Source organism: Triturus cristatus, chromosome 6 (genome assembly GCF_964204655.1).
Source record: "Triturus cristatus chromosome 6, aTriCri1.1, whole genome shotgun sequence".
Taxonomy (NCBI): Eukaryota; Metazoa; Chordata; class Amphibia; order Caudata; family Salamandridae; genus Triturus; species Triturus cristatus.
This window is the reverse complement of record NC_140589.1, coordinates 859,086,821-859,104,301: the sequence shown is the minus strand read 5'-3', so window position 1 is coordinate 859,104,301 and position 17,481 is coordinate 859,086,821. Positions and strand designations below refer to the sequence as shown.

General features: G+C 43.3%; 1 long non-coding RNA gene across 3 annotated transcripts in view; it reads left to right on the top strand.

Moving 5' to 3' along the window:
* LOC146817967 (uncharacterized) overlaps window positions 1-17,481 on the top strand; it is a 63,411-nt gene that overhangs the window by 22,155 nt on the left and 23,775 nt on the right. For all 3 annotated transcript variants that reach the window (XR_014963038.1, XR_014963039.1, XR_014963037.1), the window contains exon 2: window positions 10,405-10,479. This is a non-coding gene — a long non-coding RNA (uncharacterized LOC146817967). The remainder of the gene's footprint in view (window positions 1-10,404; window positions 10,480-17,481) is intronic.

Genomic DNA, 17,481 nt, shown 5'->3' with positions numbered 1-17,481 from the left:
CACCAACCACATCCATTTACAACTAAAAAGACAATGCATCCTGGACCAAATTTGATTGTCTCTGAAGTAGTAGTCACCATAATACTTGCATGTATTAATCCAACTTCGCGTCTCTCTGACCCTCTCCCTTCTCATCAAAAATCTCAGGCATATCATCGCCCCTACATGTTTCAAAATCATTAACTCCTCCCTTTCCCGCGGCTCTATGCCAACCCTCCCTTAAACTTGGCCAAGTCAAACCCACTCATCAAAAAAACAGGCGCCGACCCGAATGACTAACCCTCCACTCCTTGTCAAAACCATATAAAATGTGTTTCTCTCAACAGCCACATGAAAAATTAAACCTAAAATTCAACCTTAAAGCACAAGAAGTGAAAAAGGACTAAAAGCATCAACAGAGTAATGGAAAGTAAAACGGGACTACCCCGGGCTCTGCACAGTAAATGGAAAAAGACATGGGAATACATGGCTGTCTATGATGGTTTTGCTAAGTGAGGCGGCCATACTGGACTGACTCCCCCATTGTTGAATAGACCCTAATCTATAACCATTGATCCCTCCATCTACTCATTGAAGGTCAGAATTTCATTGTAAACTTCCATTAATCTATTCTATTTAATTTTTATTCCTCGCTGGCTACCTCGCCTGCCCCACACCCATCCCCCCTCCATTTCCAGCCCAAGGCGCATTCAATATTGTACTAGAACCAACAATCTTATCCCCCCCCTTGCCAAATACCTAGCTACCACCACAGTTGCCCCTCCCTTCTACCCACCACCCGCCCCAAGCCCATCACATTGCATTACACTGCCCCCCCCCCCCACTACGAGCCACACACACATAACGCCCCATAAAATCACATCAACAGAGCCGGACCCATGATGGAGCTCACAGGTACGCATACCTGCACCATCTACCCCCCCCCCCCCCCACCTCTCAAGAAAATCAGCCAAAAGATTTAAGCACAATCTGATAAAACTTCACCCTAAAACACCCATTGCTGATCCCTACTTCTCAACAAACAACAGGCATATAACAGATATCATCTTTTCACACTAAACGAAGAGCACAATGGAAGAAAGCATTCCTAGCCTTATTTGTGATCTCCTCCACTAGAAAAACCGCTCATGGTCTAGTTATTTATATCTCCCCCCCTCACATCTCTTCCAAGCGACAGCAACCATCACCATCTATAATAACGGAACCATCCTCATGCAATTCACAGACCGCAGTCTAAATCTCTTGGATAACATCTTCCCCCATTATCAAGTAACAAATTTCAAAACCCCAATCCCCCACCCAGGCTACTCAAAACCCCAATCCCACCACCAGTCCACAACATATCACATTGCCAAACCCTTCGGATAACCACGCCCCACTACCATTCCGAACAGTAATTACATCCGATTCATATGCTACCTCCACCCAGACTACCCCCAACACCAATACACACCATATCACATCACCAAACCTTTCCACCATCCAAGTTCCTCTACTACCCCGACTAATATCTACATCCGAGACAAATGCTACTCCCCCCACCCCCCCCCCCCCCTTCCCGCCGGGACCACCCAGAAGACCCATCCCCACTACACCAGCATGTATATCCCTTACAAATTCACACACTACAACTGTGATATCACGACCAATAACTACTATCATGTTCCCCGTGCCACCAGACCCTCACGTATTACACACACCCCTCACGACTGCGGCAGCTTATGCACCCTCAACAGATATCGCATCCCCCTGCTAACGAACATAGCTCCCCACCCGGTTACCTTTACGTCTAGCAAAACCAACATTCCCACTACCTCATCCTTGCTGCTCACTGATACGCCTCACTCGCATACCCCCATTCCAGCTCACCCCCCCCCCCCCGATCAGGAGATGGCACAAATTATGATTGTACAACACCACATTGAAGACGCGCCGCCCTCTGATCACCCACAGGACCCAAACACATTTCCCACATCCATAATTCAACCATCCTCACCCATACACAGCCTCCAATCCTTCTCATACCTGCACCAGACCCAATACTCGATGAGATCACGATCTCACTATACCAAATCAAAAAAGAATTACAAGCATTAAAGGAGGTGATACGAAGACAACCGAGGTACACGAGATACTACACAGTCTAAATCCAACGGTCACCTGAACCACCCAATAGACACTTCGAAACTTGCATCCCCCAGCTGGATAGCAATTCCCTCTGATAATAATTCAACCTGCCCAAGCCGTAGCACCAATCCGTTGTCGGAGAAAGAGTTACTTTCTCTTTTACAATCATATGAACTCTATCACCGGAACCCTCTAATGCCTAGTATAGGGACAATCCCGACTATTCCCCCCCACCCTCACAGGCCCACCAATCACAACACTAGAGGCGTCATTGTCGACAACCTAAAGCAACTGCCCTTTAATCAGGAGCCTACCTCATCCCTCTGCACGCCCCGTCTTAAATGCATACTCCTAAATTGCAGATCTGCCTGAAGACACGCAGCTGACATAGCTGACCTCATCTTCACACAAGAACCGGACCTGATCACGTTAACCGAAACCTGGCTAAAAAAAATCCTCTACACCAATCTTTGATATACTAGTACATCATCAGACTGGACAGAATCGATAAGACAAGTGGTGGTATCGCCTGCATACATCGTACCAATTTCTCCGTTAACAGATCACTATCCCCTGCATTTCCTTCTTGCGAATACATATGCTTCAACATCACCAGTAATGGCAAACCAGAATGCTCTTTACACACCCTCTACTATCCACCAGGGGACAACCTCACCTTTACCGAACACTTAATGGATATTGTCTCTTCTAACACCGGACATCAAAATACTCAAATATTCCTTGGAGACCTCAATCTCCATTGGCACGACCACAATGATGCAGTGGTCAATAGTCTCAAACTACCTAGATGACCTAGGCCTCATCCAAATTTGTGACACCCCCACACACGATAAAGGCTCAATCCTGAATATAATAATCTCTAAAAGCGACTCCATTCAGTTAGTCGATCCAACCCTGTGACTGGTCAGACCATCATATTATCACCTTCTTTATCAAGGAAACAGTGAAACTTAACTCTGTTCAATCCACAAGACCTAAAGTATGGAAGAGGGATCTGAAAAATATTAACCCCAACATAATACCATCCTCCAGCCACAACCTACTTTTGCCCTCTGAAGGAATTTCTTAAGTCCATGACCTCACCAATCACTACCTCAATTCCATGTACGTGATATTAAATGAGGTAGCCCCACTTCAACTAAAGAGAGTATCCAGAAAAGATTCTAAGCCCTGGTACAATGGAATACTCAATGAGGATAGACTATCTCTCAGAACAATTGAACGCACATGGAGATCAGCTCCATCAGCCAATCACCTCAAGATTCTAAGGAAGAAGAGAAATGCATACTACAGAAAGATAAAGCGCACAAAAGCAGACTTCTTCAGCTACCAACTAGACCAGGCAAACAATCGTCCCCAAAAACTTTTTGAATTAATCAAAACCCAATCTAAGGATACACCTCAGTGTTCGCAAGATAATGCATGCCCACAACCCGACTGTGAAGAATTTGCTTCCTTCTTCACTCAAAAGACCGACAGCATCAAGATCGACCTTCTCAATTACCTAATCCTACACTCTTAATCACTGACGAAAACCTCCCCACCCCTCCCAACGGCTCCACACCAAATCCCATTAAAGTTTATCCTAAGAAATGTCGCATCCTGGTCATTCTTTACTACTTACAGTGAAGAATCTATTTGTAAAATCCTTAGCATCCTGAATTCAGCCAATCATTTCACCGATCCTTTCCCTGCAAACGCTGTTAAAGACTTAACCCCACTGCTTCTACCTCTCTGGACCAAGATCATAAATAGTTCACTACGACAAGGTTGCATCCCGGACATCCTCAAAGCCGGGCAGGTATCGCCCATTCTAAAGAAACCCACGGCCGACCCTACGGATCTAAACAATTACCGCCCTATAACCAAAATTTCCACCTTGTCCAAACTATTAGAAAAATGTGTACATCTCCAGCTAATAAGACATATTGATGACTTTGATCTACTTAACAAATACCAATCAGACTTCCGAGCAGGTCATAGCACTGAATCAGCCATGACTCATATAATCGACGATGCTCTACAAATCCTTGATCAGAATGGAGCTTGTCTACTCATCTTGCTCGACCTCTCCTCAGCCTTTGATACGGTCAAACACGAGAACCTGATAGATCTTCTGAAACACAGAATGGGATTAGCGGGGTCAGTGCTAAACTGGTTTACCTCATTCCTCCAAAACAGGTCACAACAATTCAAGGTCAACAACTCCCTGTCCAAACCCGTCCCAGTAACTTTAGGAGTCCCACAAGGGTCCTCACTATCCCCAACACTGTTCAACCCCTTCATGGAACCACTCACCGATATTCTCCACGTGTCTAACGTTCAATATCACATGTACGCTGATGACACACAACTATACCTTAAGATCCATTCGCTGGAAGACATCAAATCGCTTAACACAACGCTTGGAAAAACCCAGACATGGTTGGCAGAAAACTATATGTTAAATTGAATGCCCTAAAAACCGAATTCCTTCTAATCGCTCCGCCCGCCTGCCTGCCCAAGTTCCCATAATGCAAGACTTGATCAAACGTCTTGCTGCACTCAACGGCCAACCAACCATCGTGGATTCAGCAAAATCTCTGGGAATAACACTTGACAGAAACCTCCGATATGCAAAAACACATCAGCAACGCAACAAAAGGAGCTTACTTTCAGATAAACACATTGAGGAAGCTGAAATCTTTCTTGCCGAAAAACAACTTCAAGCAGGCAGTACAAGCTCTAGTCATACATAGAGTGGAGTACAGAAGTGTCTCTCTGTGGCCTGCCCAAAGCTACAATGGCCCCTCTAAGAGCCGCAATCAGTACTGCAGCGAGACTCATTACTGGTTCTAAAAGAAGTTCGCACATCTCCCCGGACCTAAAATCCCTGAATTGGCTACCTTTTGAAGCCAGAATTCATTTGAAAATAGCATGTATGACTCACAAAGCCATGCATCACAAGGCACCCAGCTATTTGGCACAGAAACTGACACTCTGGTGGGACCAGATCCTCAAGAAGTGCAGAAAACTTGTTATTGAAACCGCAAAGATTCAACAAGAAGAAAACATATAACCGAACCTTCTCTGGGTTGACCCCCAGAATCTGGAATTCCCTTCCCCCTGAAACCAGACTTAATTCCTCTACTGTATCTTTCAAAAAAGAAGTAAAATCGATTCTCATGGCTAAATTCACCTGAGCATGGATTAAAGAAACTTTGAGAACACACGTTCCCTCGCTACTGAACTTCATTTTGCCACCGGACCATCCAAGCATTCTAGACAGTATTTCTACCTTTAGCCAGACTCACCGGGAAAGTCATGTGATGTACCTTATTACTTTGTATTTACGAGATGTTATGTATATATGCTCTGACCTGCATTTAACCAATGTGTAAAGAAATGTACGTTGTAACCCAGACACTCGCCTGTAAAGCGCTCTGATATTCGCAAGGATCCTGTTCGCGCTGTATAAAACTTTCAAATAAATAAATCTGCACGACTCCTTTCAATCTGGGTTCAGGAAAGGCTGAAGTACAGAGTCTGCAATCCTGAACATCACAGATGACCTACCCAGATCTGTAAACAATGGGCAGGCATGCATCCTAATGCTCCTGGACCTCTCTGTGGCCTTTGACACAGTCCTCCACAAAATTCTCCTAAATACTCTCTGAGTTCAGGCTTCAAAGGTACTGTCCTTCAGTGGTTCGCTTCATACCTGAACCAACGATCCCACATAATCAAATCAATCTTATCCCCTTCCCTGGTCAACCTCTCTAATGGGAACCCTTTGCAGAGATCCTGAATCTAGCCAAAATCGCTTACCAGCTCTATGCAGATAAAAATCAAACTACTTTAAAATCATGTAATCCAGAGACCTCTATCACCTAAATCACACCTTCTGCATGGTACTATCCTGGCTGACTTACAACCACTCAAAACCTTCCCCCAATAAAACGGAACTCCTGTGTATCCGACCTAAAGGAAAGTCGCTTCCTGTCTAGAACTGGTTTGACAACCGAACTGCACGAAGCTGCAAACTTTCCACCTCCAACAACGTTGCGTCTCTTGAGATTACACTCTAGAAAACCTAAGCATGTAAGACCTCACTGCACGAACAAAAAGTGCCGCCTTCTCGCTGGTACTCCTTTAAAAAAAAAAAAAAAAAAAAAATCAAACCCTTTGTTCCCCGGTACGTTCTGATAATGCACCTAAAATTTGGAATGCCATGTCACAGGATCTTTGTATCATTCAGTCTTTCCTACACTTCAGGAAAAACCTCAAGCTATTTCTCCTCAACAAATACCTGAACCCTACCTCTGACCTAAAACAATCTTAGTCCTGGAAGACATGTCGCCCCGCCCCCACCCACCCCCCAACGAGCTTGAACATCGGTACCTCCTGGATAGAATTGTGCATTTTCCCCTCTTACCCCGTGTATGAAACAACCATTGCCACCTCTGAACTATTTCACGCTTCCACTACACCACCTATTTATTTATTTATTTTTGAGTTTTATATAGCGCCAACTTGACCCGAAGGTATCGGAGCGCTTTACAGAGTTTGCACAGTAGCATTTACAGGTAGTACAGAAGAAAGAATACAGGGTAAAAATAGGATGTGATATGCAATATACAATAGGTGGCGTATTTGAAGAGGTAGCACTGGTTGTTTCATACATTGCATATTGCATATCGCACCATGTTTTTACCCTGTATTCTTCTGTACTACCTGTAAATGCTATTGAATAAATGTATATCTTATTAAGGCTGGAAATAAATAGGAAAATGTCTGGTGATGTGTAAACTTGTACGTACTAATAATCAGCCTCAAAAGACTCTTTCTGGAAAACACTTCATGATCTTCAGAGAAGCTCAAACATCTTAGATGGGAGTATAGAGCCTTACAAATTAGAAACCATATTATTGTTCCCAGTAATTGGTCATCTGCAGGTTTCCTATGCTGCTTTTACATGATGACTAAGGATGTCTTCATTGTTACGCATGATATGACCATTGTTTCCATAAAAATAATTTGAGTGTGCACACATGGATTTTTAATCCAAATTTTGAGGAATGGTTCCTCGATGGTTTGTGATTTATTGTTCAATGCAAATTCTAGCGTTATTTGCTCTTGTGAATCTGATCTAGGCAGATCTTTTTCTTCTATTTTTCATTCTTTTAAAAAAGCTCTGTATTGATTGTTTTTAAGTGTAGCAAGATTTTTATAGCTACCCAGGCAAAGCCTCACATCCATAGCTAAGGGCTAGAATAAGTTTTATTCTTTGCATTTTCAAAATGGGCTCCAAAGAAGATTTAAACTTCTATGGTAGAGTGTGTGCAAAACATATTAAGTGAATTACCTTTTACACTTATAAATGGTAGTTGCTGAAAATACGCCCCCCTCATTCACTCATCTTATTAGATGTTTATTCTGAATTATGAGAAACATACTATTGTAATATCGCTAGGCACCCAGTGCCAGATTTCCATGCTTTCTGCCCAATAACAGCCTTTGTTCTGGCTACCTTACGCCCATTACATTACCTCTGCATTAGCAGCCCAGATACAGCCAACAACCTTTGTATGATCTAAAGTAATATCGTCTCTATCCTGTACTTCACCTAAATATTTAATGACTAGTTTAGAAGGGAAGGACCCGGAGCCTCTTTTTAATTTGACCTATTAATGGATATACAACAGGGGTGCTAAACTGCACTGTTTAAGGCCAGGTTGGAGTCTAAGGGGAAGCAATTGTATTAGGACCTAATTTTCTTCCCTCTGTTTTACTATAGAGCATTTTAAATTGATGGCAGCAGAATTTGAGAAATAGCCCGACATCAAGCTTTCAGCATAGTGGACTCCTGGCTGCTGGTTGATTTCAAATGTACAAAGCAATTGTAGAGCAGAAATCAGAGCAAATGGTACTCCATCAGCATGGACAAGGTTATTGTGATGTTATCAGATGTACCATACTGTGGCTGGAAGCAAGTTCAGTAGGATGAAATAAATTTGGATAAGGCTGCCCAGTCTTCAATTTCTTCCAGTAAAAATGTTTGCATAAAACTTTTCAACTTCATTGACCAAGGCTATCAACCTGTAGTTAATTGATTTAACTGATAGCCATTCTTGTATTAATCGTTTTAAAAGGGCAATCTATGGCTCTGCATTTACTTCTAGTGATAAAAACATGCACCCACCTCTCTGTAGACTTGTATGCTGATCTCTTCACGGGGTGTAATAAAATGTAGGCAGGGTGCAGTGTGCAGAAATGCTTGTCAGTATATTTTCTCCTTTATGATGATCTATTTAGTGAAGTTGACAACATTGAATTTGAGCACATTTAGAGACTTGTATATTTCCAGGATGTTCTTGAGGTGATGCTCCGTGTTAACACCCTTGGTTATATTTCTTACAATTGATGTGTGTAATTTACATTAATATTTTGGAGCAAGGCCTTTTAGGCCTTCAGTTCGGGATGGGCTGTAAGACTTTCCCACAGGCTTTTCAGGTAATGAAGTGAGCTGCTTCTTCAGGTTATGCCCATCATTAAGTGGAAGTAAAGGCAATTAACTATGCTCCCAGGATACTGTGGCAGGGTAGTTGCCCCTTTTTAAGGGTGTGGTCCTCTCTTGCTGACCAGCAAACATAATTTCACTAGATCTCATCCAGGTGTTTCTTGGCTTATTAGGTCTTGGCTATACAGCGCATGCTCTGTGTCCAAGAGATTTGTTATTTACAATTCAGTGGGCTTCAGCCTGCTCATAGGCTTTGCATTTGAAGGCTTTATCGTTGATCTTGTATCTTTTGTTCCCATTTGTTCATGGCATGCATGTGCCATGCCTCTTCTTGTGTTTTGCCCTCCTCCAGAGCAGGGCCCAAGTAGTTGTGCCCATCCACTGCTCCCTTTTTAGGAGCTGCTTTGTTTTCTTTGTGTTTGAGCTCTCCACATGCGTGTTCATGTTTTCACTCGGTCCGTAGGCCATCCAATCCTGCCCTCCAATAATGATATTATTCCCACAACATTTTCATTCAGATCGTCATCCCCGTAGTCCTATGAAATGCTGAATAAAGCTTCCCGGAGACCGGTCTGCGTGTTTGATAAAATCATGTTAAACGCTCGGTGGACATTATGTAAATACAGAACGCTATCCACATTTTAAAAAGTGGAACAAGTGAAGCAGCAGACAGCACATGTGCCGTGGTTATCACACTAACGGTGCAAGCAGACTCAGTAAAACCAGCCTCTACATTTAATGCCTGAAAGGGCTATTGTAAAATAAAGACTGGAGACATCCAGCCACCAAGTGGGAAAACATTTGGCCTGCGACCAGTGGGAAAAGGGCTCCTATTTGCTGTTAGGCTTCTTGTTAGCTGAAACTAGGATGTGTTACCTCCCTCAATTTTTTTAGAGAGGCTATTTTTAAGTCTCGGATAGAAAACTCATGTACTGGCTCCCCCACTAGCTACCCCCTCCCCCGGTCATAAGTACATTGTCCCACCCCTCCTGACACACAAAAAAGCAATATTGTGTGACCGGCATGATGCCTGCCACACTGTACATGGCTGTTTCAAAAGTGTATTTTTCCTATTGCGGCTTATTCTGGGGCCCCCAATCACCAGCCACAATAGGAAAAATACACTTTCCAACCGCCGTCAAGCGGTCGCATCCAAATAGCAGAAGCGGGGACGCCGACTCCTTGTTGGGCAGCCCCAGGTGTGACTGGCATTGTAATGAGCCTTTCACCCTTCCCAGGTCGATAAATTGAGTGTTGTAAATTCGGTAATAATAGCATGCTATTTACAACATTTTGAAAGTGTGATATGAAGCGTTATTATACAAGTTATTAGTATCCATAAAAAGAAAACTACTCCAAAGTGTCTTGTTGTCCCACATCTTGACATGGGGAAATCATTGTGAGAGACTGGCGGCACCTTGTGTGAAATGAGCATATAGTATAATGTTCAACCAGAATACACAAATACTTTTCCTGTAAATACGTGGGATTTACTAATGAAACTGAGGAATCGTTCTTAGAGTAACAGAAAAACTTTTTTGCATTAGGCAAACTGGAAGCATATCATGTTTCTCGCATAACCACAAATAACTATTGTCCTTTCGAAGAGGTTGCCTCTTTTTGTACAGTATGCTCCCTTTATTTGGCTTTGGGGCCAACAACGGTTCTCCCCATTCACGTAACCTAAAGGTTTTATTTTTTTGTACATGCAATACACTGTTTTAATTTCTTTTATTCACTTCTTTTATATTAAATAGGAGGAGTTGAAGTCTCTGAGGAAGATGCATGCATCTCTGAAATCACTCCATTACATGACTGTTAATCTAAATAAGGTAAGTGCATGCAGCGTTTAGAAATGTGGCTCAGAGTAATTTTTCTTCTGTACTCAAAATAGTGCATGTCTTTTGGAAAAATGTGCCATCGGAGGGCCAAATTATACAGAATGCTTGACTAAATTATGCTGCAAGAAAGCAAATTATGTAGGTTCTTTGGCAATCTCTTGCTATTTTAGCACACTGATACAAAAAAAGTTTCAATAGAGGCAATTGCACTCATTCAGCAAATATTAGATGGAAGCATAGAAATACCATTTTATTCACTGTCTTTTGGATCTGCTTATGGTTACCCCCACTTTTTGCTAAATGTAATACTGTTTTTGACTAGTCTGACTGGGATCCTGCTAATTGGGACCCCAGTCTATCTGCTTTCTCCTTAAACTGTTATGCTGTGTACTTGGGTACACTCCAGATTGGATACTGGGGGCACCCTTTTCAGTCCCTAGTATATTGTACCCAGGGCATAGGTACCCCAGAGGCCTCCTTTGGGCCAAAACATGTATTATACCACCCATGAGAGGCTATGCAAAATGGAACCTACAGGCTTGCCATTGCAGCATGTGTGCGTTGGTGCATGCACCTCTTACTTAAGATATAGGTTTACTATATCTAAGGGTCACTGCACTTAAAACCTATAAGTCACCCCTCTAGCAGGCCTTTAAAATCCTGAGTGGAGGGTGCTAGTTTCTGAGTGAGTGGGTGCCACTGCATGAACAGGACACCCCTGCAGCCTATGGAGTCCATTCTCCCTGGTAGTGCTGCAGCCATTTACGACATAGAGTGGCGTTATGGGACCGCGTGATGACCAACTTCAAAACAGCTGAAAGTAACCCTATGGTGTGGGAGGTATGATTCCACCCCTCAGAAGTGAGCTTCGTGGGGTCCTTGGTGTTCCCGGTCCAGCCTTATAGTCCCGGACAGCACAAAGTGGTTGCTGACGACCAGAGACACATTTCTGCCCTCCTCCTGCTGCTGAGCCAAGCTCGAGCAGGGAAAGGCAGAACAATAGGCATCCTGTCACAGAGAGGTGTGACCACATCCCAGACAGGATTTAGTGTATTAGGTCTGGGAAGATGCGCTTGCCAGCGACTGAAAGTCTGCATGAGGGGCACATTTGGTGTCCCTTTGCATAGTCCAGTTCAAATGAGTCCTGGGAGCTGTTGGCTCCCGCTCTGGCGCGAAACTGGACGAAGGACATGGGAGTAACCTCCCCACTGCCCAGACCCTCCCCTGGGAGGGTCCCCTGAATCTTGCCAACCCCCTTCAGTGGGTACATAAGGGCTTACCTGGCTGTAGGACCCTAGATTAGATGTGGGCAATATTCTGAACCAGAAACCACGGAGCTTCGATCGTCTGGACACTTCTGGACTTCGTTTGTGCCTGACTTCGTCTCCCTCTCAGTCTGAAGCATCGTCTGTGCCCGTGCACCATACAGGCTCCGTGCAGGACCTGTGGAGCATCAAGGACAACCGAAGATATCTGCCTTGGAGTGAAAGAGTCCCTCCCCTGCATTCGCAGGCACCACAACACTGATGTCCTGTCTGCTGATCCTGAGCTCCTACGTACTCCAAAGGCCTCAGCAACATAGGAGGTGGGTTTCTATGTCCCTCGAGGTCCGAGCTGCCCTCCCACCAAGTTTGATGTCTGAATCCTTTGTGGGGGCTGCAATAACCGAACCCTTGTGTGTATATTTGCAAGTGCATATGCTTGTTGGTGTTTCCCGAATAAGTGCATTGGGTCCGAGTAGCACCAACCTCTGGCACCATTTCCTACCAAGATCTTCGGCCCCCTCGCACCAAGTACTCTGTTGGCTGTTGTTTGGTGAAATTGCTTGAGGTCCTCAAGACTCCTGTTCCTCCAGCCTCTGGGTCCATTTGAGGGTCAACTTTGCTTTTCTTGGGTCCCCTTTGGTTGCTCCAGGCTTGCCCTGACTCCCCTTGCTGTGGTGAGTCTCCTGGACCTTGCTAGTCTAAACCGTACACATCCATGACCTTCTGTGTGGGTTGCTGTTGCCAAGGCTTGTTGGTGCTCCCGCCGGACACTGAACCCTCAGCACTCGACATCTTCATGGGAGTCGAATCCGGTTCCTGGTCGTCCTAGAAGTCTCCTTGTCCCCGTAGCTGCAGAGTCAAGAACTCTTATCACACCTGAAGCACCCGACATCGGTGGGCATTCGTCTACCGAGCCCCTGGTCTCTACCGAGACCCTGGTCACTCCCAAGTGCCCCAGACTCTGCTTTCAGGTACTCTTCGACAAGAATCCACATTTGGATTTCAACTGCCACGTTTCTTCCTTCCAGCAGCAGCTCTTCTTCGAAGTCCTCCATTGGGTTCGACGGCTGTTTCCGACATCACTTCAGACCTATGCACCCGGCTTCCCTGGGATGGATAACTTGGGTATCTCTGTATCCACGGGTGGGGTGGCTCTCGAACCTTCTGTCTTCCACCGGGTTTCTTCAAAGTCCACTGGGAAGGGTCCTTAAACTCTAAAACTTCAACTGCGACTTTCCCATTGAATTGTACGGAGCATGTGGTAGTGTTAGCACACTGCACCCGTCCTCTGTGGGGTCCCTACTTACTCCCCTTGGGTGGTTCCTTGGGGTCCCAGCGATTCTACATCCTCTCGACACTGTCTTGACTCGAGTCGTGGTTCTTATACCACTACTTTAGTATATGGTTTAGTCCTCCTGGGGCCCACTGTGTATTCGTGTTATTAATGTCATTTCTGTGCTTAAGTATTATGTGCTTTGTGATTATCTGCGTGTAGGTGATACTGTGTTGAACTAGATAGTGTTATATTAATAAATATATATTTTTATAATTACTGTGTGGTTCTCCTTTCATTTAACCAATACTATAAGGTTGCATTCTGGTAAAACAAGCTGCTTAACATTCCTTCAAGACTAAGCCGGAAGGCTGCTCTCCACAGCTACCACTTGGATAGCTCTAAGGTTATCTTTTTACCTCTTAAATCACCCGTAAGGGTTGTTTGGACTGGTGCAAGGTGCCCACTTTAATTGGAGGACAGCATATACCAGGCCAACTTCTCACATTGTCCCTTTTGCTTTACATAATGAAATTGTAGTAAATACATACAGAAACCACTTGTTACTTGCTTGCAGAAGATTTATTCAGCCACAAACCCTGACACACCGACGGTCCGACACCACACGAACTGTCCGCAGATTCTCATAATAACCCGCTTAGAACATTCTAATCACAACTCCTATTACATAGTTAACATTCTATTGCCCATAGACTCTAATGACATTGTCATTACTAAATATACTCTCCTTCCCCAGACAAAAAAGGGCGTTTTGCCAGAATGTGTACGGCAGGAACAAAGCACGTGTTTCAGTGAATGAGAGATGAAGGGACAGAGTACTAATTATTGATACCAGCAAAGAAATTGATCTTCATGATGATGTTAAGAAGCAAATTCAGCACACAGCTGTTTATGATGTTAATTGAAAGGAGATCTTGATGGTGGATTCTGGATCGTTGTTTACTATAATACAGCCCAAAATAGTTTGAGGTCCTGTGGCCCAGGGAGGTGCTCAGCTGAGGTGATTTTAAAAGGATATCAAGGTGCAGACATAAGAGTGTTAGGATTTGTTCTTCCGACTATTAAGTTTCAAGGTCGAGAAATAGTTGGAAAGGTCTACGTGGCGGATTCTGGACTTTTTTTATTTGGTTGGTCCTACCAATATGACTAGCACATTATTGTGAATCCAAGGGCTGCTGACAAGGTAACGTGGGGGATGATGAAGAGGAACTAAACGTGGTTTTTAAAGATTTTCAAATGATCTTTGAAGATAGACTTGGGCTAGTCCAATGTTACTTCCACAAGATTGTTACTGAAAAAAAAAAAAGCGGAGGGCTATACACAGCAGACACCCTGCAAGCAATTCGAGCTGAGGTCAAGGTAACGTTGGATCATCTGATTAAGGATGAAATCGTTGAAGAGGTTGAATCTGCTAAATAGATCTCACCGGTAGTGAGGAAGCATATCTGTCCACAATTAAACGTTCTTTGAGGTCTCATCTCGGATTGGCAAGTCTGGTTTAACCTTGCATAAAGAGAAGTGTATGTTTTGGGTACCAGAAGTCGATTATTTGGGGTATCTCATATGTGGGGAGGGGGCTAAGCCCAAAATGAACTTGGTGAGTGCCACGGTCAATGCTGAGATACCTAATGAGCGGGATAAGTTATGATCATTCATGGGCCTAGTTGAATATTATTTGAATTGTGTGAATGACTTTGCCAACAAATCGGAAGTCTTGAGAATTTTGTTGCGGAAGTGGTGCAAGTTTGGCGGAGTGGGGTGCAAAAGACAGCTTGAGTTGAAGTACATCATTGCAAATGCAGGTGTGTTGGTTCCATTTCATATCGGTCTTAAAACGATATTGACAGTGGATGCTAGTGCGGTTGGGGTTGTGTTGTCCCAATTGCATTGTGGGTGTCGGAAAACAGTTGTATTTGCTTCTCGCTTGTTTGATTCGGAGAGATTATTCAGTTATTGAGCTAGAGGCATTGGCTGTGGCCTGAGCCACAAATTACTTCTGTACATTTATTTGGGGAAGTAAAGTGATTTTGCCAACAGATCACAAACAATTATTTAAGGCCCTTGGTCCTTGTGGGCTGAAAATTTGTTCTGGAAGTTTGCCACCTTTGGCTGTGAGATTCCTGGATTTACGATAACATGGTTTATTAAGTTCTGGGTGTAAAAACAAGATGACAGATTGCTTTTCATGTTTACCAGAAAGAGCAGCGGATTCAGGTGATTTGGAAACTGAGGAAATGGTAGTAGGTGTGTTGAATGTTGTAGAAGGTTTGGAAGGCAGTGTTTGTAAGGAGTACTAGATCAAGGCAATGAATGAGGACATTACTATGAAGGTGGTGGTTACATTCATCAAAGGCGATGTGAGATGTGAAAGCATGCTTCAGAATGGGGTGAGACCTTGCTTGAAAGTTATGGATGAGTTGCCCTTGTGTGGTGATGAGGGGAGAAAGGTTTGTCCTGCTGGTTGGCGAAGTTCTAAACTAATCCATCATCATCATAAATGCTTTATTCAGATGCATGTAGCATCCATAAAAGTCCATAATCATAATGGATAATAAACATTTTATTTTTTTTAAAGTACAGATTTGAGTAATAAAATCAATAAATTATTGTAACAGCTCCATCATATAAAAATAATCAAAAGTGCATAGTGCTTCGTTATTAGACAGGAGATTTAAAAAATGATCCTACATTAAAATAGCTTTTTTGGTTCGCTAACTGTGAAGATAATACAAAGTTAATCTGCGTTGTCATATATTACACGTCTTGATATACAGGATTAAAAAATGACTAGTAAAAGTCAAATAAAATTTACAGGAAAAAAAGTGTAGCAGGGTCTGGGTGGACATGTTATCACTAGGGCAAGCCTTGGCCACTTGAAGGTGACCCAGCAGATAACATGGCGAATCCACAACAGTACTAGCTCTAAAACCAAACAAAAGCTATCTCTCCCTCTTACCATGCGTAATAAAATATCTTCCAAGGCCTGGGATGGCCTCAGACACACATAGGCTAAAACTAAGGATTTGTCACCTTCACTAGATAACCTGAGAGTTTGCGCGTGAGTTATTAGATGATTTCTCAATATCTTTTTGTCCACCCTACAGCAAGAACTAGGGTTTTCAATTAACTGTGGCTTACCCAGGCCATAAAGAATTTCCTTAATGCGGGAAGCCAAAGGCTGCTGAGACCCTTGTCGCATGCTAAGCATTCTTTGATAATTTGATTCAGTGCTGCGTCCCCATTCTGCCATATGGAAAGCCACAAAAAAATAGGCCTAGTTTTAATATATTCCTCTATATAACTGAGTCTGAGCTACTCATGACCTATTTTGAGGGGAGGTCCTAGGGATGGACAAAATATTTCTGCAGAAACGGTTCTCTTCCACCTGAATAGCGGCGCTATTTGCAATGCCCCAAATTCCAGCTCCATATGTTGTGATTAGGACATGTATTTAGTTTTATAAATTTACAAGAGCGGCAACAAAGACCTCCGTCCTGGTAAGAATAGGATGTTAAAAAGAGACCCGACTGCCTGCGAAAATTTGAGCCTTTGAGACAATACATAAGGCGCCCAAGAGCCCGAGGAATCCAACATGATCCCCAGGTAGGGGAAGCTGTTGGTTCTTTCCAGATGTTTGTCTTCTACTATCATCGAAGAAATATTGATTCTTTTAGGGCCAAATGCCATGATATACGATTTTGCGAAATTTGCGCCGAGTTCTAGGTCGGCCATCAGCTTAGTAAAAGCAGTTACTAATGAGTGCAAAGCTCTAAGCATATGGGCCAACAAAACGATGTTGTCTGCATAAAACTAAGGTTGCTATTAGTTCTCCATCAATCCTTGGATTATCTAAACAGGCTTCACTTAGACTTGGGTTTAATTTGTTAATATATTGTTAATATATAATATAAATAACAGGTGTGCTAACGCACAGCCTGCCGTACGCCTCGGGTAAATTTTAAATTCTCTGGTTAATTCTCTGTGCCCCATACCTATTTTTGGCAATTGTTGTCACATGGAGGGACACCAGAAAATGTACAAGTACTTCATCCAAACCCATATGTAAAAGAAAGTCCACAGCTTCGACCGATTCACACAAAGATTGGGGACAAATCCATGCATGCGAGGTATAGTAGGCAGTGCTTGGCAATGGTTTAGTTACCGATGATCAAATGTAGGTTTAGGCATTGCTCGTTCCCTAAAGCCGCATTGGCATCTATGTAAAATGGAGTTCTAAGTAGCCCGTGTACGGATCCGATTATAAATGACACTCCCTGAGATTTTAACAGAAGGGTAAATAAGCAAAAATGGGCAGTAACAACTGGGATCCGAGCAATTGCCATTATTATATATTGAAACGATAGTTGAAATACGCCATGAACTAGGTATAGTAAATATAATCCAAGTTACTAAAAATATTCATCAATTAGGTTC